At 43.0% G+C, this 22235-nt stretch overlaps 1 protein-coding gene across 4 annotated transcripts in view; it reads left to right on the top strand.

The window, feature by feature from the left end:
• NOS1AP (nitric oxide synthase 1 adaptor protein) overlaps positions 1 to 22235 on the top strand; it is a 1240081-nt gene that overhangs the window by 1004970 nt on the left and 212876 nt on the right. The window lies entirely within an intron of this gene.

Genomic DNA, 22235 nt, shown 5'->3' with positions numbered 1-22235 from the left:
GAGCACATAGCTGCCCTCGGACTGCCCAGCGCTAAGAGACAGAGGGTGCAGGTTGAGCCTGGACAGAGATTAGAGGTATTGTTTAAACAGCCACGTTTTGATTGCTTACCGAAACTCCAGTTCTTTGTCCAGGGTCCAATATTCCCATGGTAGAGAGTTCAAGAGTTTGGGGGCCAGGTGGGAGAAGGATCTACCTTGCCACCTCGCCTTCCTGGCACTTGTTGGTTTTAGGAGTCCCTCTAAGCTTGAACTAAAATTCCTATTTGGGATATATAGGGACACCACATTTCTGATTTTCCTAGGGTTCCTATTATGCAGAGCTCTCTGTGTTATTACCAGTGCCTTACATTTGACTCTGGCCTCCACTGGGAGCCAATGTAGCCCTTTAAGGTGCTTTTTTGCCGACTTCCGAGCTGGGACATTGCACAGGGTGCTCTCTTCCTTTCTTTCCTAAGTTGAAGGGTATGAAGTGGTGGTCTGACAAGGCGACTGGTATTGAAGGTCTGACTTTAATGTTGGGGTCGTTAGAGATTACTAAATCCAATAAGTGTCCCTTGGAGTGTGTGGTTGTCGTTACCAACTGGGCACGTTGTAGACCCTCGAGGTCTAGCAGCATCCTTTTGACGCTGGGGAGGTTCTGATACTCCATGTGTAGATTTAGGTCTCCTATTATGGTGGTGTTGGATTTCTTTAATAGTATGCTGGCAAGAGAGTTGGGTAAGCTTTCTAGAAACTCTCCATAAGGGCCCGGGGGTCTATAAATTAAGAGCCCTGAAAAGGTGTGATTTAGTTGATACACTAGGGATTTTCGAGTAATGCCCTGCTCACCAGTGTACCTGAAACAAGCAATGCCCGGGTAAAAGCAATCTTTAATTCTACTTCAAAACTGGTACGGCTCAAAGAAAAAATACAACCACTTAATACCTATATTGAAAGACCTTCATTGCCTACCTTAGAAAGTGATTTCGAAATTCAGAATATTATTCCTGACCTAATAAGCCATCCATTTGAAGAACCCTACAGTCCTACTAAATGTGTTGACTGTCGCAGGGTGATTACAAGGATTGAAGAGAAAGGACTCTTTTATACTTGAGTGATCTAAATTCGAAACAATCCTACCTATAAAAATCATTTTCAGGTATTACCTCCAGGCTATTGTGTGGTCTAACCACAAAGCTGAGGACTGTGCCATCCCATCTCTCTTTTAGAAAGTGGTTAAAACACCTGTTTCTCCTGTTACTCAATTAAGTTCACAGTTGTCCGAAACAATGTACATATCGATATGAGTTAACCATCCTTAAAGATCTTTTTCTTCACTCCACTGTCCCTCTCATGGTTATTATTTTATTATAAAAGCAAGGCTTGTTTCATTGTATTGTGTAAATATTCTGTTTCTGTGTGAATTGTAGTTGGCACTATATAAAATTGTTAAAAAGGAATAGATATTACACGCATCCCCTTTAGTTGTTCTAATTAAGGGTAGACTCAAAACTCCATCAAAATAAGGAAACACAAGAGGGCTACATGCACTTATATGGCATTGACTATGTCCACATGAGATTTCACATAAATTGCCTGTAATGGACAGAAAGTCTAGCCCTGAAGAAAGTTAATAACCTGACAGTATGAGGAAGGATCCTGACCCAGAAAGGTCTTAATATGCGAAATTCACTTTGTTCCATGAAGGCCATAGATTTAAACCAACTGTAAATCACAATTACCGGATGAATACACAAAGACCGGAATTATGGAAACCAGATACCCCACTATGTAACCAGTACAAGCACAAATAGTGAGACAAACTTTTATAACAGTAGAAAGAAAAATTAATCCCACAGACAAGTTTGTTGACAAATTGATGAACAAAAGGCTGCATTTACTGGTAAGAGCACAAGGATACACTAATCTCTGAACCTATAGCCTATGGGTAAAATGTTACTGGAAGACATATTGAAAGCAATGGATAACAGCCAAACCAGCTGCAAGGCATCCTTAATATGATGAAGAGTAAAAACCAAGAAAGTGTGCATAGTGCGTATCATAGTAGTGCAGCCCGAACCCCATAACTGAGCTCTTCCCAGCCTTCGAGGGATTGACAGAATAATGTCCACTTGAAAGGCATAGGTGAAATGGGGAAGGCAGTTCTAGAGCATTGGTGAAATGTATAAGTCACACCAACTGAGGAAGCCAAAGACACAAAACACCAATAGTAACTACCTAAGATTACCCACAATTAAATGTTATATCCCCTCACATGTATTTATCTCTCTTGATCTAAGCAGCCTTCCCTCACAAGCATAAATAAAAAAAAGTCTTACTATAAATGTTGTAGGCAAATGTAGAAGAAAACCTTAAAATCCAGACTATCGAGTAGGAACTTATTCAAATGTTGGACAACAATCAAGAATGAAGCCTCATTTCAGGGAGCTCATTGATGCATCACTTGCTAAATAAAGTTTTGATAGCAAGAACTGCTTTAATGCTCTGTCCCCATTGTAACTGGCAACCTCCTAGTTCGATTTCTAGGGCTTGCTCTTCTGTTGCTCGTAGGTGACATTGGCTAGTGATGTGGTTTGGCATCTTATGGGCTCAATCTACGTGAACCACGGCTGGACTGAGAGCAGCAACCAGCCCTGGCAATCTGCTCTCGATGGGGTGATAGTGAGAAGCGCCGCTCCCACTTTTGTTACGGGGGGCCAATATTGCAGCACTGCTGCAAAACCGGCCTCCACAGGTCCAAAACAGGCCTCCACCCTTCCAGGCCACTAGAAAAATGCCCAGTGCGCACTACGGCCAGTCTGGCCCAGATGTGAACTACCCTTACCATGGGGTGATATTTTCTGCATACCTACTTTTAGGTACCAGGCTGGATTGGGAAACCTTGAGTCATTTGACTGTGCAATCTCAGGCACCTTTGAGGAGGGGGGGAATACTGGAAGCATGGACCGACTCCTGGCTTGTCAGAGAGGTGGAAGCCTCAATTGAAACATCTCCAATCATCCAAACCATGCTCCCTCTTTCTAACAGATGTAGTGTCTCAATACCGCACTATCCATTGAGGTTGCTGTACCCACCATTCATGGAAGATGCCACCGATGCAAGGCTAACATGCCTGTGACCACAGATGGAAAAGGGTAGCTATGGAATGAGACTCGATGCTCTCTATACATTACTGAGCCTCTTTGGCCCCTGAGTCTTAGAATGACTGATTCGGAAAATGTAATTATATTACAACGTAATATACTTGGTCATTTCCTATCAGAAGGGAAGACTATGCAGTGGAAGACATCTCAACGCAGGCATGTGACTAATGCTGGGGAAGGGAATCTTCTGAACAGAAAAATGTTGTGGCAAAACAGATAGCAGTGTATAATGGATTTATTCCGATATTCCTTTAGACAATAGTTCCATTAAAGGTCCACTGAACAAACTTGGAAACTCCATTTCAAACGAAAAATCGGCTACCGCTCTAAAAGCTATGACTTGTGCATTGTTTCCAAATTCAACTTTTTATGGTCATGCTTGACCGTGCAGCTGTTGCCAGACAACTATGTGAGTATTACTAGAGAAGGGCATTGGCTCCGCCCACACGTTGGGAGCCCAGAGTGAATGATTTGATTGGGCAAAAGTTGCACGCTTCCACAGAAAACAAGCATTTGCAATGCAATAGGTCTCGCATTTGCAAGACTTTTATTTATTGCCATTGTAAATGGCAATGCCTTTTATTTGTGTTTTGAAAACCTGCAAGCGGTGCGTAAACACACACCCACTTTGCACTTATAGTCTTTGCTTACTAGAGGCTGGCAGTAAGAGAGCAACAACTAAGTACGTAATGCATGTTTTCGCACTACTTGCAGCTTTTCAAAACAAATAAATAAAAGGCCTTGTCATTTACAATGCCAATAGCTCAAACACTCCCAAATATAGAATTTGATACAGAATGTCAACTTTGATTTTATGCATGAAACTTTAAAGAACAACCATAGAGCAGCATTAAAAGCTCTGAAATAAGCCGATGTATATTCTCCCTGCTTTTCTGGAAGAAGAGTGGCAGCTGCCCTAAGAGATGAAAGGTAGGGCTATGTGGTTCGCAGCAGCGCATGCGCTGCCCAGGCTCGACCTAAAAATGGCTTGTCTGTTCAATAAATGAATTCCTTCAGCCAACTACGAAGGGACAGAGGAATCTAAAGTGATTTAATGTCACTATCCTATTATTGTTGTTTTCAATGGCATCCACTTTGAATCATGGTACATTACGATTAGTAATCCTGTTAAGACAAGGAATGGAAATGTCAAATATAAACACAAAGTATACACAAAGTAAATACCGTACACGGAAATGTCACACTTAAATAAAGTGAAAGTCTGGCAGCCATTTACATGCCTCTGAACTCATCCTTATTTAAAGGGGTCACCCTCCTTGAACTTACCTTTACCTTACAACTAAGCAAAATTACCTCCCGTAGACTACAAGGGATTACCTGCCCTGAACACCTCAAAACGTCACCCTTTAACGAACGAGTCATCTCCATTAAATTCAATAGAACCACAGTTGAAAACCACTCACTCTCACCTTATATAGATGCACAAAGGGTTGAAAACTGTGTTAACCCCTTGCATGCGGGGCTGATTCCCCCGCTGTGCTGGGGGGAGGGGAGGGCGCACACAGCGCCCCCGTGCTCATGACGAGCTGAGCTCGTCATGAGCCACGGTGGTCGTGTGCTCATGACGAGCTCAGCTCGTCATGACCACACCTGTTCCTGTAGAACGCTTGCACAGCAGGGGAATTAGCCCAGCGTTCGAGCGTTCCAACGGGCATGACGAGCTCAACTCGTCACGAGCACCGTGGCTCACGACGAGCTGAGCTCGTCATGAGCGTCGATGAGGTTAATGAAGCAAGAATGGAGCGAAATAAAAGTCTTCTATTCCATTACATACATACATTTACACCTTTAGCAATAAATTATGAAAAGTTTTACTGACTGACAGCTAAGCTTTCAAACTGCCTTATAGATTTGGGCATACACTTTCCAAGATACTGGAAACTAGTAACCTCTGACAAGGGTAAGAGAGGCAAACATGTTGGTGAGGGTTTCAGGCAAGTGCTAAACAATAAAGACAACAGAGCAAACATAAGAATGCCTTTGTGTACGGAATAGACATACAAATTACGAACAACTCCAAAACATCCCTATACAGTACTTAACAAATTAGCATTCTAATACACGAAAAAAACGAATAGATGGTATGCTTTCCAAAATAATTCTTAGTTGGCAATCTCAGTCTAAAGCTTTGAAATATTACTTTGCTAACTAGCTCTGGCTATCGAATATTTAAACTCTGTCATTCCAAAATCATTGTCATATTACCAATACAGTCCCTTGTTTCTTTAGTTTGTACCATGCAAGGTGACCCAAGTTACATGGGGGAGTGGTGCATGCGAAAGCATGAATTCCTCAAAGGGCATGTAATAGGTATGATACAGAGACGCTTGTCTTTACCTGGGGAGCTGCCTGATGGCACCACGGATTCTGAAGTATCTGCTGTTCTGACCCCAGGCCGGCCGCGAAACCTTGAGGTAACCTGCCATCTTTCCTTTTGAAATCAACTGGTCATGTGTGCAGCTGAATAACTTGTCCCTCTCAAGTCACGAGTAAACAGTTCCAGGGCAATGCTGTTTTCTTATAATGAAAGTGGGGAGTTTTTACCAAAAAGAAACCATTTAATTGTGAAATTCCCCATGCGGAGCTTACACTTTAATGGTGACCACGCCCCTTTGATTGGACATGGCTCTCTGTAAGTTGAGTATGGCGACCAGCGTTTGAATAAAAGGGCATGGCCACCATTACAAATGGGGACAAGGCGATACCAAGGCGGGACTAACAAGCCTCATATTGAATCGGGAGCCAGCGTTTACGGAGGAAAATAACACAAGCCAATTAAAAATATGGGTGGAGAGTGGGCGGGACTGCTAAACCATACTCTACTACTGCATACCTCGTGGCAGTACATGCACTGCCAAGGATCAACCTAAAAGTGCTTGCCCTCTACCAGCTGTGATTATTTTGTTTATTTATCCAGCTGGCTGAGATATAACTTTCAGGGACACATGCATGACATTGTAGTGTCTGAGATAACTTGATAAAGTCTGCTGTTTGTCTTTCTCTGTCGACAGCATAGATGGGAGGAGTGCTGTCATTAACCTACATGGAATTTTAGGTCTGACTTGATAGTGCAATTGTAACCTTACCTATTAACCTACATCAATATTACTCTACAGTTCTTTTCTTCCACACAAATACATGTCCATTTCAATGCAATTTACGTGTAATGCTTCACATTACCATACGCAAAAACAACAATTGATGGACAGAATGCAGAACAATGTCATACATTCACCCCAGTACACAGATCTGGGCCTAAATCGATTGGTTTTTTGCTCACCATGCCATTCCAGTTTGAACTCAGCCAAATGCAAATCAGTCTTGACCCTGTGCCCAATTGGAACAGTTCAGCCTGACCTGCCAGGCCAGGTCCTCCCTGGACTGGAAACAAGCATCCTAGGACTGGTTTCGGGGTTTCACTCCCTCATCAGCCAGGATACCTGAACTCCAGTTGCATGGAGAGCACGGGACCCACGGCTGGGCATACCCGTCCCACTCGGGGTGACAAATGCAAAAAGAACAATGGATGGACAGAATGCAGAACCATGTCATACATTCACCCCAGTACAAAGATCTGGGCCTAAATCCATTGTTTTTTTGCTCACCATGCCATTCCAGTTTGAACCCCGCCAAATGCAAATCAGTCTTGACCCTGGGCGTAATGGGAACCATCCAGCCCGAACTACCAGGCCAGGTCCTCCCTGGCCTGGAAACAATCATCCTAGGACTGGTTTAAGGGTTTCACCCCTCATTAGCCAGGATAGCTTGACTCTAGTGGCATGGAGAGCACGGGACGCACGGCTGGGCATATCCGTCCCACTCGGGGTGACAAATGCAAAAACAAACATTACCATATAACATTCCTTTAAAACCAGACCTATTGGCATTGCCTATGCTTCTTAAAAAATGAGTTTGAAAGTTTTCTTTCAGCTGCAGAGGGGGGCATGACATCAGTGATTAGCTAAGTGGCCATTAGCAATGAAGAAACATGTTGTCTTTTGTATGGACTAAGAAAAATAGCTTGGCAACCATGACAGATTTCCTCCTTTCTGAAAACATAATTTTCTGAAATGACTAATGCATTTCGACAGCTGACTCATGCTACCGAGTCACGGTCAGTCTATGACTTGTTGGATCATGCCAACATGCCATCAACCATTTATCAAACCCCAATTCCCCATTTCATCTGCCTTTCAATAGGCGCAGGTTTTCAAAATCTTGATGATTTTTCACTTTTGATTCATGCTACTATTTGTGTTAATTAGAATATACCACAGATATGTTTCCAGTGCGTATTTCTGGAAAAGATATCGATTTGGTCACCATGTATGGGAAGCAATTAAAGCATTATATTTGATACATAACAGTGCTTAATTGAGGCCCTCTTCCAACACGCAGACTCTAAATCCTATAGCCACATCCTACCACCCTCATAAACCTCACATTTTATTTATCAGCTTTGATCAAAGTAATTTCTTAACTCAGAAATTAGTTGTTTCTTATGATCGATCTATCTGTGAAATGTTTCTTAAAACAAAGACGTTTGGGAGTGGCATTTTGGATGTTGGCATCCATTATTATCAATGTTTCTCATTTAGTTGTTGATTTGGGTTGCATCACATTCAAGGTGTCTTTGTTTTATGGTCTGTATCATTATGGTCTGTAGTTCAACGTATCCTTGGGATTAGTGTGAACGTCTATGTTCTATTCACCACGTTACAAGGCTGTAGCACATTACACCAATCCAGAACACCTTGTCAGGATTATACACTAGCAGAAGTATCTAGCCCAAAAGATTCATTTATTCCTTGTCCATTTATGTGCTGCATTATATTTGACTTTTGATTTTCCTTGTGGTAGGACAACCTGTGTGAAGAACCATGAGTACCGATGCAATTCATGGGTGCCGCTATAGTTGTTTCCCCGGAGTGTAGGAGGCCAGGAACTGCACGTTTGGAGGTAGATAGTGGCAGACAGTTAGTTTGTTCCCCTCTAGTGTTTTCCATGCTTTGTCTCCTCCATGTTGAAGTGCAGTCATAATTGTAGATTCTGGTTATGTCACAAAATGAAGGCGTCCTAAGTTGAACCCGTATCTTCCTGGTCATGAAGATTTGTTCACAAGGATTTGTCAACGCTAGATTTAAATGACTGCCCTCAGTGGCACCAATCACATCTGTTAAGTACATTTGGACAAAGTGACATTATCCTTCAGATATTACAATAATACTTAAGTTATTTGCTGCACTATTTTACTGAACTCAAGCTGAGGAGTACCTGCAGTGACTGCTACTGTGGCTAGGAAAGAAATGAACTACAGTCACAGATTTCACCATTGAATGACTCATGTCTTTGATTGATTTAAATCCACATGTACAGACTCTGGTAGTTTGATCAGCATGATAGAGTAGGATTTGATGGCTCTATGCCCTGGATCTTCTCGCTTTTGGAAAACTCTAGGATAGTAAATCTGTTCCTGCTGAGGCTCCCTGGAAATCCCTAGTGGCAGCAACAACTGGGTGCTAATTGCCAGATTATCAGGTGATTCGCTCTTGCAATCCTAGCAGACACCTTTGCGACCATGTTTATTGCGTCTGAATAAGGACCACTGTATGCCTATGACAGGAGCGCTTTGCTTTAAGCACACGGAGCGCTGACCATGTGGTTTACAGAACCAGTTTGTCAAAGGACTAATGCGAAGAAATTTGGACTAGTTCTGACCAGTTTTAAGAGCTATTGCATTTTACCTGAGAACCAATCAACAATCAATAAATACTTTATTGTTTAAGTTAAAAAAAACGTAACAATATTCCAGTAAGACCATTACAATTGCATATAAACATCATAAGTGTCATTATAATTAAAAACAAAAAAAAGGGAAAGTAGGAGAACCAGTGCCGACCAGCTCAGCCCTAGCAGAGACCCATGCTACGGTCTAGTATATACCAGTGTTTCGCAAGGATCAGAGGGCTGTTTTTGGACCAACGCATACCCACTTCTCTAGGTGTGGGAGCTATGGCTGGCCGGTACTTTAACTCTGCCTGTGTGGTGCAGTCTTCTTAAAAGTACCATGCTACAGTAATTTTACAGCCCGGTTACACTCTGACCAGTTGCCGGTGTCACATCCCTGGTGTGTCACATACTTCGGTTGTGGTGTGGTGCAGGTGGTGGTCTCGTGCAACCAGTTCATTGGACAGCTTTTAAGATTTGTTAAACTGCACGTGAAAGGTAAACACAGCACAGGGAGTGGTTGTTCCACAATTGATGCACTGTGGCATCATCAAAATCTACAGCGCCTTCTATCACCAGTGACTGCAAATGCGTATGTGTTTATAGGTAATTGTAGATGTGAACCTTGCTGGAGAGCAAGAGACCGCTGAACAAGGGAGGACACTCTGGTTTGCCACAGAGAAGGATGTTTTTGAATTGTGAATCCTTTTGTGTGGAGATGTATCAATCTCTGAAGGGGCGAGTCCTTTCCCACTGTCCTCCAGCTTGAAGAGCCAAACCACTTAAGCACCTCTAAGTCATTCAATTCTCTTGACAGTCGCTCCAGACCTGATGGCGTTCTTTGGAGGCTGTCTTACAGCGCACCTTTTGCCATTGATTCGCTCTGTGCTCATGGAGTCTGCGCTTGCACAGTTTTCCCTTGGTTTCAATAGGTGGCGGTGTGGGAACTGGGGAGATGGGTCTGTGAAAAGATTAATAGAGGATGCAAACTACAAGTTGTTTAAGTGTCACTCAACTTCCACCCATGCATTTATCTCACACAACATCATTCAGGGCAATGCGGATTGCCCAATCACTGTTGTAGCAGGAATGGTGAGTGCGGACTACTGTTGTACCATTACTACTGCTTACGTGCCTTTGGGCATTTCAACTTATCAAAATGATGGAGAAACCACCAGATTGCTTTTCTTCAGGAACCTACTTAACAAGCATTGATATAACAATTGTTTTACATTGAAAAGCTGTGCACAGAAAGCGGTATGTTTTCTATACGGATAGCGAGATTCCCTTACACGCAGTGAGATACAGCATAGGCAGCAGCAGTGCAATGAACAGATTGGGCATGTGAAAGAGGGGTGCAAGCTTCCATCCCTTACTGATTTATGCTGCGTGACCAGTAGCATGCATTTTTCTTCATACATAGAACAGGTACAGCATAGGCAGCAGCAGTGCAATCTTTCCTCATTCAAAGACCACTGAAGCTTTCTTAGCCCAGAATAGAGAGTGACCGTACTTATGCTAGGACGCCCTTTTTATGGGGTGCTTTAGCTCTCTGCAAATATATATATGGGATAAAGGGCCCCCTGCCGTACATTATAATGTTATTGCAAGTTCCATGACCATATGGAGGAACATGACTGTTAAGTATTTGCTGCAAAAGGATATTAGAATTGTAATGTTTAGAAACATGCAGCAAGATTCTAAATTTCCATAATTGCCTAAGGAGTGCAATAAATAAACGTGTTGCAATTAATATCCCCGTTCTGCTTGTCCTTATAGAGCTATAAAAACAGAGCATAAAAATGAAAACAAGGTCTTACTTTAGTTTTTTAAAGAGCTGTTGTAATTATGCTCCCTGACCTGACCTGTCATTCCCCTCTGCTACTGGCTGTGGATGAAGGCACTGTAACCTCCGAACTCGATTGTAATAAGTTATTAGAGTTGAGTGGCTATGTCATTTCTTTATAATAGGTGACTGGTCGTGGAACAGTCACAAACTATAAATAAATTAGACAGGTTGTTAATACAGGAATGACAGGATCCTTGTATTATTGAATATATAAATATGATACAGCTCAGGCACTGGCAGTGAAACTTCCCTTAGGCTCTGAAGAGGTCTGATCGGTGCATGGCAAACTCTCTCAGCGCAGGACAAGTACAAGTGAAAGAATAATAGTGCAAGTCCAGGTGCAGCATTGGCAAGCGCAGTACAGTTTACCCTAACACAAACGAAGCACAGTTACAAGCAGTGGTAGTACAAGATACTGTAACACACTGAGGAAGAAGAGCAAGGGGCCCAGCAGTGCAAATACCTCCAACACAAACGATGGGCAGCATGCGTAGTGGCATTGCAAGACACCCTAGCACACTGAGGAAGTAGAGCAAGGGAAATAGTAGTTCAAGGAACTCTAACACAAATGACAGAGAGCACAAGCACATAAAGGAAACAGAGCCAAAGCAACAACAGTACAAGCAGCTCTAACACAAATGATGGACAGCACAAGGAGTGGCAGTGCAAGCAGCTCTAACACAAATGATGGACAGCACAAGGAGTGGCAGTGCAAGCAGCTCTAACACAAATGATGGACAGCACAAGGAGTGGCAGTGCAAGCAGCTCTAACACAAATGATGGACAGCACAAGAAGTGGCAGTGCAAGCAGCTCTATCACAAATGATGGACAGCACAAGGAGTGGCAGTGGAAGTAACTCGAACACAAATGATGGACCGCACAAGGAGTGGCAGTGGAAGTAACTCGAACACAAATGATGGACCGCACAAGGAGTGGCAGTGGAAGTAACTCGAACACACATGATGGACAGCGCAAGGAGTGGCAGTGCAAGCAGCTCTAACACAAATGATGGACAGCGCAAGGAGTGGCAGTGCAAGCAGCTCTAACACAAATGATGGACAGCACAAGAAGTGGCAGTGCAAGCAGCTCTATCACAAATGATGGACAGCACAAGGAGTGGCAGTGGAAGTAACTCAAACACAAATGATGGACCGCACAAGGAGTGGCAGTGGAAGTAACTCGAACACAAATGATGGACCACACAAGAAGTGGCAGTGGAAGTAACTCGAACACAAATGATGGACAGCACAAGGAGTGGCAGTGCAAGCAGCTCTAACAAAAATGATGGACCGCACAAAGAGTGGCATTGCAAGACACCCTAGCACACTGAGGAAGTAGAGCAAGGGAAATAGCAGTTCAAGGAACTCTAACACAAATGACAGAGAGCACAAGCACATAAAGGAAACAGAGCCAAAGCAACAACAGTACAAGCAGCTCTAACACAAATGATGGACCGCACAAGGAGTGGCAGTGGAAGTAACTCGAACACAAATGATGGACAGCACAAGGAGTGGCAGTGCAAGCAGCTCTAACACAAATGATGGACAGCGCAAGGAGTGGCAGTGCAAGCAGCTCTAACACAAATGATGGACAGCGCAAGGAGTGGCAGTGCAAGCAGCTCTAACAAAAATGATGGACAGCACAAGGAGTGGCAGTGCAAGCAGCTCTAACACAAATGATGGACCGCACAAGGAGTGGCCGTGGAAGTAACTCGAACACAAATGATGGACAGCACAAGGAGTGGCAGTGCAAGCAGCTCTAACAAAAATGATGGACAGCACAAGGAGTGGCAGTGCAAGCAGCTCTAACACAAATGATGGACAGCACAAGGAGTGGCAGTGCAAGCAGCTCTAACACAAATGATGGACAGCACAAGAAGTGGCAGTGCAAGCAGCTCTATCACAAATGATGGACAGCACAAGGAGTGGCAGTGGAAGTAACTCGAACACAAATGATGGACAGCACAAGAAGTGGTAGTGGAAGTAGGAGAGGATGTGGCGTAACGGCTAGAGCGGTCGACTTCAAAGTTGGGGTAACGGGTTCGAGTCTTCACAGGGACACTCAACATCCTGTGATTCTGGGAAAATCACGTAATCTCCCCGTGCCTAACGAAATGAATGTGTCCATCTGTAAAGCAACTGGTGCTCATGTAAAGCGCTCTGATACCTTCCGGTCAAGTTCTCGAACACAAAGGTTGGACAATACTAGCTATGGCAGTGCAAGACTCCCTAACACACAGTGGTTGTTCTTTTAGGGCAGCAGCAGTGTAAGCTTTCTTGTAATACAGCCAGTACCACCACAAGTTAGACACAAGCTCTACCAGCAAGGCCAGCATTTCTGAATGAAACTCATATGTGATATTGTATGGGTACCACTTTGATTCACTGTATCCTTCTTGCACCATCAAGTCTATGTTCTCTAAGTTTTCAGTAACATTCATATAGCTGTTCCACAGTACTTACCTTTACCCTTACCGGTTTCTACAAACCTTTGCAAAATAAAATTTTCAGTTGCATCATCCACATTCTTTCACTGCCTGAGAACGTCCTCCGCCATAAACCATGTGTGAACATGCCTCGTGCCTGTTTTGCATTTGTGATTCCAGCTTTGTTTACTTTAATCCCACATAAGGTATTACACTTCCTCTTTGCTTCTTCACCCGCATATGCACGTGATGCTCTTCCAGTGCCTTACCTATGTGGTTGCATAATCCTTCAAACCGTTTTACTGTGTGCTTTTAGCAGTGGCAATTATGTGTTGTAGTGTAGTGTCTTTTTAAAAGCTAATTACATTATCCGGATTGCCTTGTAATAAAAACGCATAGCCATTTGTTTTTTTATTAATTGGTTAGAGACCCCTTCGATATCCCATATGTCCTGCCATATTTTTTTATATTATTCCAGTCTGGTATCTCCTGTAAACCCCTTTTTCATAGTAAAGGGAAAATGCCCTTTTTGTGGGCATTTTGAGTTCTCACTTTAGAAACTGATTTATCTGTCTGGCTTGACTAATATTTTCCCCCAAAAATCATACATAACAGTACTACCTAGAGGAGCTTTCGGTCATCACGTTTCAACCATTGGTCTTTTGAAATGTCATTCACATTTTGCTTCTACCACCTACAGCATAGAGCATGGGCGAATGGTTCAGCCTAATTTACCCATTGGCTCCCTTCATTTTGAGTGACTGCACTGAGCTTGTGCACATTGTTCACATCTGCTTCAAAATAGTTGCTTTCTCGTCAGTGAAGGTCTTTCAAAGTGTATTACATTTTTATTTTGTGTTATCTTAAAACGTTCCAATTTATTTTACCTGTGCTTTGGGTGCCAGTTAGATGGAGACGTGCATTCCAGGCGGCTGCACTCAGTAGGTGCAGAGTCCTTCCCTTGCCGTCGCCCACTAACGCACAAGGCTACGACCTTTACAGCACAGCAGTCTTTTTCATGGCAGCATAACCTGGCATATGGGATTGCCAACTTCTCACTACTCAGGGCTTCGGCCAGATCAGAGAAGCGTAGCATACAGCTCACCTCACAGTGGCCCTCTCCAGGTGTCGGCTACTCTATCCTGCACACAGGCTTCAACCCCATCGGTGCAGCAGTCATTTCCTCACACCCACAGTGGGAACCCTCTTGACAGGCCTTCCGACTGGAACTTGCTCTCTCCAACACTCTCCTCTTCCTCACAGAGTATACTGCTCTTAGGAAGCAGGCAGGCGCTGGTGCGCCTGTCTCCAGGGCAGGTGGCCTTGGAAGCCCTGGGTCATGTCCCCTCACCTACCAGGGAGACTAGCAGGCCTTGGACCCCAGTCCTGATCACACAAAGAAGTCTTACAATGCTACCACTCCTCAGAGCCTGTCCTGCTGCTTTTCAGATAAATATTTTTCGGATCTCAACCTCCCCTTTTTGTAGTCCATTTCCAGGCATTAAACATAATTTAGGGTCTGAGTCTTTGAAGTTTATGTTGGGGGTCTGCTTCTTTTGAAATATCTACTCCTATGCTCTTTCTTCCTCTTAAAAATCAGTCTGTCACAACAGGAGTGACTCCAAAGCTGATAGCCATACAACACAGGCAATGGGAGTGACTAGAGTTCACACCTGGGTGTCAGCCACAGTTATATGTGCATCAAAAGGTTAGCCCAGGGTCCCCAGCTCTACTCTTCATAATTCACTTATCAGCCCAACTGCTTCTAAGATGCTCCCAGGTCCCTTCCTTGTGACTTCTCACTGAATCAAAGAACACTCAGTATAGTGTACAGGGTAAACCTCACTCTCCCCTCCCCAGTGGGTGTCCCATCTAGCTTGCAGGAATACAACACACAAATCTGTCTGAAGGGATTTTTCTACCTCCTACACGTTCCACAAAGCAAGCCTGGGTCTCCCAAAATGGAGCACAGGTCCCTCCATATATTGTACCATCTACAGGAACACAAGCACTCAGTGCATGTATACAGCATACACACATTGCACAGCACTGTATCCTAATTGTATCCCTGATAGGCACTCCTACACCCAGCACCTACATTTAACATGCATGCATGGCCCACCACTGTATCCTTTGTGTATTGCACCACTCGCTGGCACACTTAAACCCAGGGCATGCACTCACCATGCATGCATTGCTCAGCATTCACAGGCACACATACATGTCAATACTGCATTAAATCGGTATTGTAGCCTTCCTAGGCTTGCATACACCCAGTGCAGATACACCACTTCTGCAATGTGAAGCACTTCACAACAAACCGATGTAGGAAGAGTTAAGCACACAGCAGTGGAACTTTAAAATGGGTGTGCCAGAAGGCCTCACACTAGTAATGCAGGTTAAAAAGGACCTGTTCACTCGTACTGATCACTACATGGTATGCTACCACCATTGCACTCATGCAGCTTAACTCCTAGTGAAGGCAGTAGCCAATGTTTATTGTTTTTGAGAACAGTTTCACTTGAGGCCTGTGTCTATGTAAAGAGATCTTCTCTTCAACGTCAGAATATGAAAATGTTCTTCTAAACTATATTCTAAACGTTTCACTGTTCCCTGACGGTTATCCACATCTTCATTCTCTCCTTTTGGGTCACAGATCTGAAGATAAAGCAACACCAGGTTGCCCTAAGTCCCCAGGGAGTTGTAATACGACACTTTGTTGTGCTCTACTTTAAATGATTGTCTACCTCTAGCTAAGATGTCAATGGCAAATGTTCTGAATCAAAGAATCCATGTTGTTGGAGGCTGTCCTGGATTCTGAGGAACTGGCAGTGGAGGTGACTTCCTTAATTAATGTCCTCTGCTTCACCATCACAGGAGATAAAATATATGAATCAACACCTATGTGTATTGATAACTAAAGTCCCTTTACTACATAACCCATGGTCAAGCAGCCGCTATTGGTCCAGCATGCTGCGGGCATTCAATATTTGAAAATTATCATCCCCTTATATCAGAACCAGGACACTGGCCATTGCTCAAGCTCCGTGCGCCAAGTCCCAGTTCATTCCCAGCACCATTAGTATGGAAACAAGCCCCGGGTTCTTAAAACCAAAATAATAGATCATGAATCCCTGCGGATGGACAAGCTCTGTCTGAGTGGTACAAAGAGTGTTTTCAGATGACACAAAGGACTCTCTCTCCTATGGCGTAGTGGTTGCTCTCTTTTATAATGCTCGTGTGCTAGTAAATTATTATTTCGAAAAGGGTTATACTATGTCACTGATTATCGGCTGCTGACCTTGTGGTTCTGTGAAGTCTCAATTTTTTCCATCAAGCCCATACAGCGGTTTCCAGGATCCTGCACGCTATTAGTTTGTGGTATAGCCGGGGGGGGGGGGGATGGATAACATTTATTTCAATATGAGCATTAACTTCAGTTGATAGACCCATGTAGACATAACTAAAGCTTCCTCGCAGATCATGCAGCCAGCAGCTCACGACTACGTCAGCAAAACCCTTAGTATATCACCATTCCAAGTTTTCAGAGATTGATGATACAAGTTTGATATGGCTGAACATAATTAAGGAAAGAGTTCTCTAAATATATCCCGAATCTTACTTCGGCTTGGTCCTTCCTATCCATTCCCCTTATTGCTTCAATTGTAGTAGGTTATATATGACATAAAGTACCCTCTGCTGTATGCTATAAAGATATTGCAAGTCACTGGGAAATCCTATGACCATGTGGATGAACTAGACAGAAGGCAGAGTTCCTTTATAAGGACATGGGACGCCAAGGTAACATGCAATATCATTTCAATGTACAGCAGATGGTATTTTATTCCTTACAATACAAGGTCACACCATTACCCCTCCCACAGGCCTTATATATCCTTGGTTTCTTGCTCCTTTACATAAGAGATTTAGTCTGGTTGCAGACCTGAATAAAAGAAGCATTTGTAGTCCGAAATTAGACACCAATGAGAAGTTAGTAATTCGTTGCAGAAAATTATTAGAATCAGTTCAATTAAAATCAGGTTACCCAATTGGTTGCTCACAAGGTAAATGAACATGAAAAGAGATTCTGTCTTTCCTGCAATAACCTATAGCACCAAAATAAACATGTCGCCATGAAAATCTCCTTTCTTCTGACACTATTCATTTCAGAAAAACAAAGAAGCATTTGCAATGCAATAGGTCTCTCATCTGCGAGAGTTTAAGCTATTGACATTGTATATTACAATGCCTTTTAGTTATCCGTTTTGATAATTAACACATAAATAAAAGGCATTGTCATGTGCAATACCAATAGCTCAAACTCTTGTGAATGTGAGACCTATTTAATTTTAAAGAATGTTGCAGGAAAGCACGTCATGCCTGCACTAGGAGAAAATCATTAAAGAAAATATTGCTTACAGACTAAATAAGACATACTGTGTAACAACAGAAGTAAAAGGGCTAGTCCTCGTGGGAGGTTAAAAATGAAGACAAGGCAGTACTAAGGAGGGACAACAAGCCTATTAACAGATCAGAAGCCAGCGTTTACGAAAACAATGACACAGGCCAATGAAAAATATGGCCGGAGAGTGAGCGGGGCTTCAAGTCCATAATCTAATGCAGCATGCCTCACAGAGCCACATATGCGCTGCCAGGCTAGATCTAAAAATCATTGTTAAAGCCAGTATGTCAAAAAGGTGGGACCTCTTGGCTTTGCCAATGATGGTTATGAGCAGTCTTTAATTTGATCTCTTAATAAGAAGAGCTATGGAGCAGCAATGCAGCTCCTTGCAATTTTATAATCTATAGGGATTTTTTTTTTACTGTTTTAATATAATGCACTATTTTTGTAAGAAATTACAAACTATTTCCTCTAAATAAACATTGATATGGTCTCAAAGATGTATTTTTTCCTGGTGAGGAATCCCTCAAGAATCCACGTTATGTGCTGAGATTGTGTATGGTTTATTAATTTAATGAAAGGTTCGTTGAGGGAGAATTAGATCCTCCGGGAGGTTTTTATGTACTTTGGGGTGCACTTACTTGCCTTTGGGTGCTCATCTCCACAAAAGAATTCAAAATTCAGGGCAGGTCCAAAATACAACAAGAACCTTCCACATGTCCACAATACCCATCCCACAACGAGCCTGATGTATATGCATAGTACCTCTCACACTCGACCTACCCATTACCACCCAGCTACCATTAACAGAATCTTCCTTTCCTCTTCTCATTCAGCACCTCTTCCAACAACCAACCTCTCTCCTGTACCCCTTCCAGTTTCTCCCAGGACAGCAGTAGTCTTTTACCCTCTTCTCTGTCTCATATCCAATCCCTTACATGCCAGCAGTATTAGTGTGAACCATCACGTACTCAATCTCCATGTTCAGCAGTTCCACCAGAGCACTGAAAGTGCCAACCTCGAGCAGCAGGAAGATGTTGTACCTCATCCAGGACTGGACATCTGCCTCGGAGCTGCAATCCCCGAATGTGCCTGTAAGTGAGGTTATACACACTGTCAGGTAGCATCAAGCAAACTCACTGAAGTAGCTCCTAAGAAAGACATCCAAGCAAAAACACTGAAAGAACTGTGCAGTTGATCACCCTGGTTAGACTGTTCTATCAAATTGAGCCTGCCCACAGTGATTATGCACAGAAGGAAATAAGCAAGTAAACAGCACTGTCTCTGAATGTGCTCATAAGTACCACCATTATCGGAGACAACATAATTGCTCCTGATAAGGCAATTGCTACAGAGAGAGTGATGGAGGGCATATTCTAGCATGTGAACGTGCCCAGTGGCCACTGTAGCATGTGAGAGAATGCAGGGGACAGGCAATATGGTATATAATATCACACAATGGGGAGAAGGCAGCAGTTGAGAACTAAATGAAGCGGTGTAGTTGCCATTACACATCGCACTGGTGCAGGAAGGAAACAGTGTGGAAAAGGAGTTTTGCCGAATCTTGTTTGACGCCGCAAGCTGAAAGACACGCCGTGCGCGTGCCCATGTGCTGTCCGGGCCCAAGCTGATGCACACACTGTGAGCGTGCACATCGGCTGTCCGGGCGCGCACATGTTTTGTCTCCCTTCCGCACCAAAGCAACAACAATAGAGGCTTGCCAAGGCGAAGCAGCGCATGCGCTGCGTTTGCTAGGTGAGACCTAAAAAGAAGGAAAAGCCAGTTCTCATTTAACTTTCTTCAACTGCAATTAAGTTATTTGACGTGCCCTTCACCCTGGCGGCTTGATCTAGCAACAGGCATTGTGATGTCAGAAGTCAACTGTAATAACTTATTACAATTGAGCCGCCATGTTATTTGTTTAGTGCAGGTGACTAGCAACGTCATACGTCACGTCGCCTGTAATTAGGAAATAGGAGACATCTTATAAAACTTATTAATTAGAGCATTTTGAGAGATTTTTAAAGCTGTGCATTATAAAGCAATGGAATAGATTTTTAGATGGGAAGCACCGCTGTTTGCAGAGACACCCAACATTTAAAATGATTGGCTTAGTGCTGGCATGGGTACACAGAATATTTGGCATTTGCAGGGGTTACAACTTTGTATCCCTCCTTTGATTTTTTGGATATTACAATTCCATAAATAATAGGCATTTGTCTTAAAATGATTTTATTGTAATCGGTAAGGTAATGGACAGTCACACATTACCATATATGTATAAGTGGTGTATGAAGATGCATCGAGTGTAATAATGCTGTTTAGTAACCTTGTTGAGTGCATTATTCATGAGAGGCGAAGCCTCAAGTGGATCATTTTGCCCCTCCCTCAACAGCGGTGAATAATACCTTTTAAATGTCAGGAGGGCTGCATGTATGATTTATGCTGTGCTGTTTTCTCAGCTTTCAGCAGTTTTTAAACAAGCATTTGCAATGCAATCGGTCTCGCCTTTGGGACCTTATATTTAGCTATGCAGCACATTAGCATGGGTGCTGAAACATCTACTGTTCTTTAACATGGAGGGAAAGTAAGCACCTAACTGCGTGACACGCCAGGTATGGGAATACATGGAGAGAAATATTGCCTTTCAGCTGGAAATGGTATAGTCCAAAGTTCTGTTTTTAATATAAAATAAGGGCCTTTGGTGGTTATATCGCTGAAAATACAAGATTTGAAAAAAATATTATTGTCTATGGGTACACGTAGAAGACAATTTCTATGGACTGGAATCTAGAGAATGCTAAAGTGATTCTGGTATTTTACTGACCTCTGCTGGTCATTTTCCATCAAGTTAAATAGAGGCAGTTGCCAGAAAAATAAAAAACAGAATGTCCCTCAGCAGAAAGCATTTCTGGTATTTTACTGACCTCTATTGGTAGTTTCTATCGAGAGATTAAGTAGAGGCAGTTGAACAAGCGGAAAGCAATTCTGGTATTTTACTGACCTCTACTGGTCGTTTTCTATCAAGACAGTTAAATAGAGGCAGTTGAACAGAACAAAAGTGCCTAAGTGGAAGGAGACACGTCCTAGGGCTGATCTCCAGAGCCCACAAAGTACACACACATATAAGTATATACTAAAGTATATACAAGAGGTCTCGAATGCTCGACCTAAAAAAGGGTGTGTGTATGTTAGCACAGCACAAGGGGTTAAATCCATGCAGCGAGACACAGCTGCGATCAGGGCCGGCTTTAGGGCAATTCAACTGGTGCCGCTGTACTGGGTGTTGACCTGTGGAAGGGGCGCTGTGACCTCAGGGGGTGCTGTGTTTAGCAATATCTTAGGAGAGATGAGGGGCACTTTTGCTAGTGGTGGAGAGAGAATCCGAGATGGTGGTAATGGGTTGTGGGAGCGCCAAAAGTGATTGTCACACCGGGCGCCTCCAGCACTGCAGCCGGCACAGGCTGCAATAATTGACTCCGCTTTGTGCACATTGTTCCTATTGTTTTCTTCTTTCAGATGATTCTAGAATGGAATCTGTAGAACAATAAGGATTGTTTTCTCAAGTCAGTTAAGCTATACTCGGTGCCTCTGAAATTATGCGATTCTACAGCTGGGGCATTTTCCTCTTAATTATGGATTTGCAACACAATCCATTCTCTGCTGCATAATCTGCAGATTTTAACAAAAAAAAATTGTATTTCTAGCTCGAAAGGATCAAAATTACTAACAAACGTGGCAGCACATGTTCCAGCTCAGTAGAGAGCCCTTTACAAAGTTGACTTGTCATCTTACATTTGCTTATTGCTGTGTTTGGGTGTTAAACTGATACTAATAAGGTGAACGCTTTGTCCAGACAATGTTCCCAGGAATAAAAATAAAATAATTAAGTAATACTCTCACAAAATGTGCCAAACTATGCCTCTAATTTCCCCTTTATTGCCACGATGCAGCATAATTTGGTCCTCCAGTGTCCTTGCTCTTGTGTCATAATAACATGCAGTTTGATCTGATTAGCAAAGGAAAGGCTCTGCCTCAGTTAGGGAAACTCCCTCTACCTGTATTATATACGCGGACGGCGCTGTTCTTTTATCCAGAACAGCGAACGGTCTTCATATTTTGTTGGATGAATTCACCACTTTCATGAGGTATGTCCACCTAAACACCAGCCTCACCAAATCTTTTATTATGACGTGCAAACATAAAACCACTAAGCTGAGAACCCATTGTATCAGAAGTAAAGTCGTAGAGAGAATAACAATTTTTTTTGTATCTAGGTCTTCCATTTGGGTCCTCTTTAAAGTGGAATCATTTGCTTACTATAAAAGAACAACAATTCACAAAAAGAACAGAGGTGTATACATTTTTCTCTAAATTGGGTGAAAACCCAATTAAGAGAATGTTGGAAATTTTTCAGAGTAAATGCATCGCAGTTGATCTTTATGGAGGTGGGTTTGGGGTCACTTTAACCCAGAGCCTCTCCACGATAATAAGATATATTTCTTTACACAGACGTTTGTCATTCCCAAAAGCTTGCCCTCTTTCCATATGCCCATCTGAGGTTGGATTGCGCTACATAAGGATCTAATGAAACTCATAAAGTTGCGGCTTTCAATCTGGGCTAAACCAGAAACCGACTTCTTCCAGGGGCGGCTCCTCAGCAATAG

The sequence above is a fragment of the Lissotriton helveticus genome, chromosome 1_1 (assembly GCF_964261635.1).
Source record: "Lissotriton helveticus chromosome 1_1, aLisHel1.1, whole genome shotgun sequence".
Lineage (NCBI taxonomy): Eukaryota > Metazoa > Chordata > Amphibia > Caudata > Salamandridae > Lissotriton > Lissotriton helveticus.
This window is presented reverse-complemented; position numbering and strand designations above follow the sequence as displayed.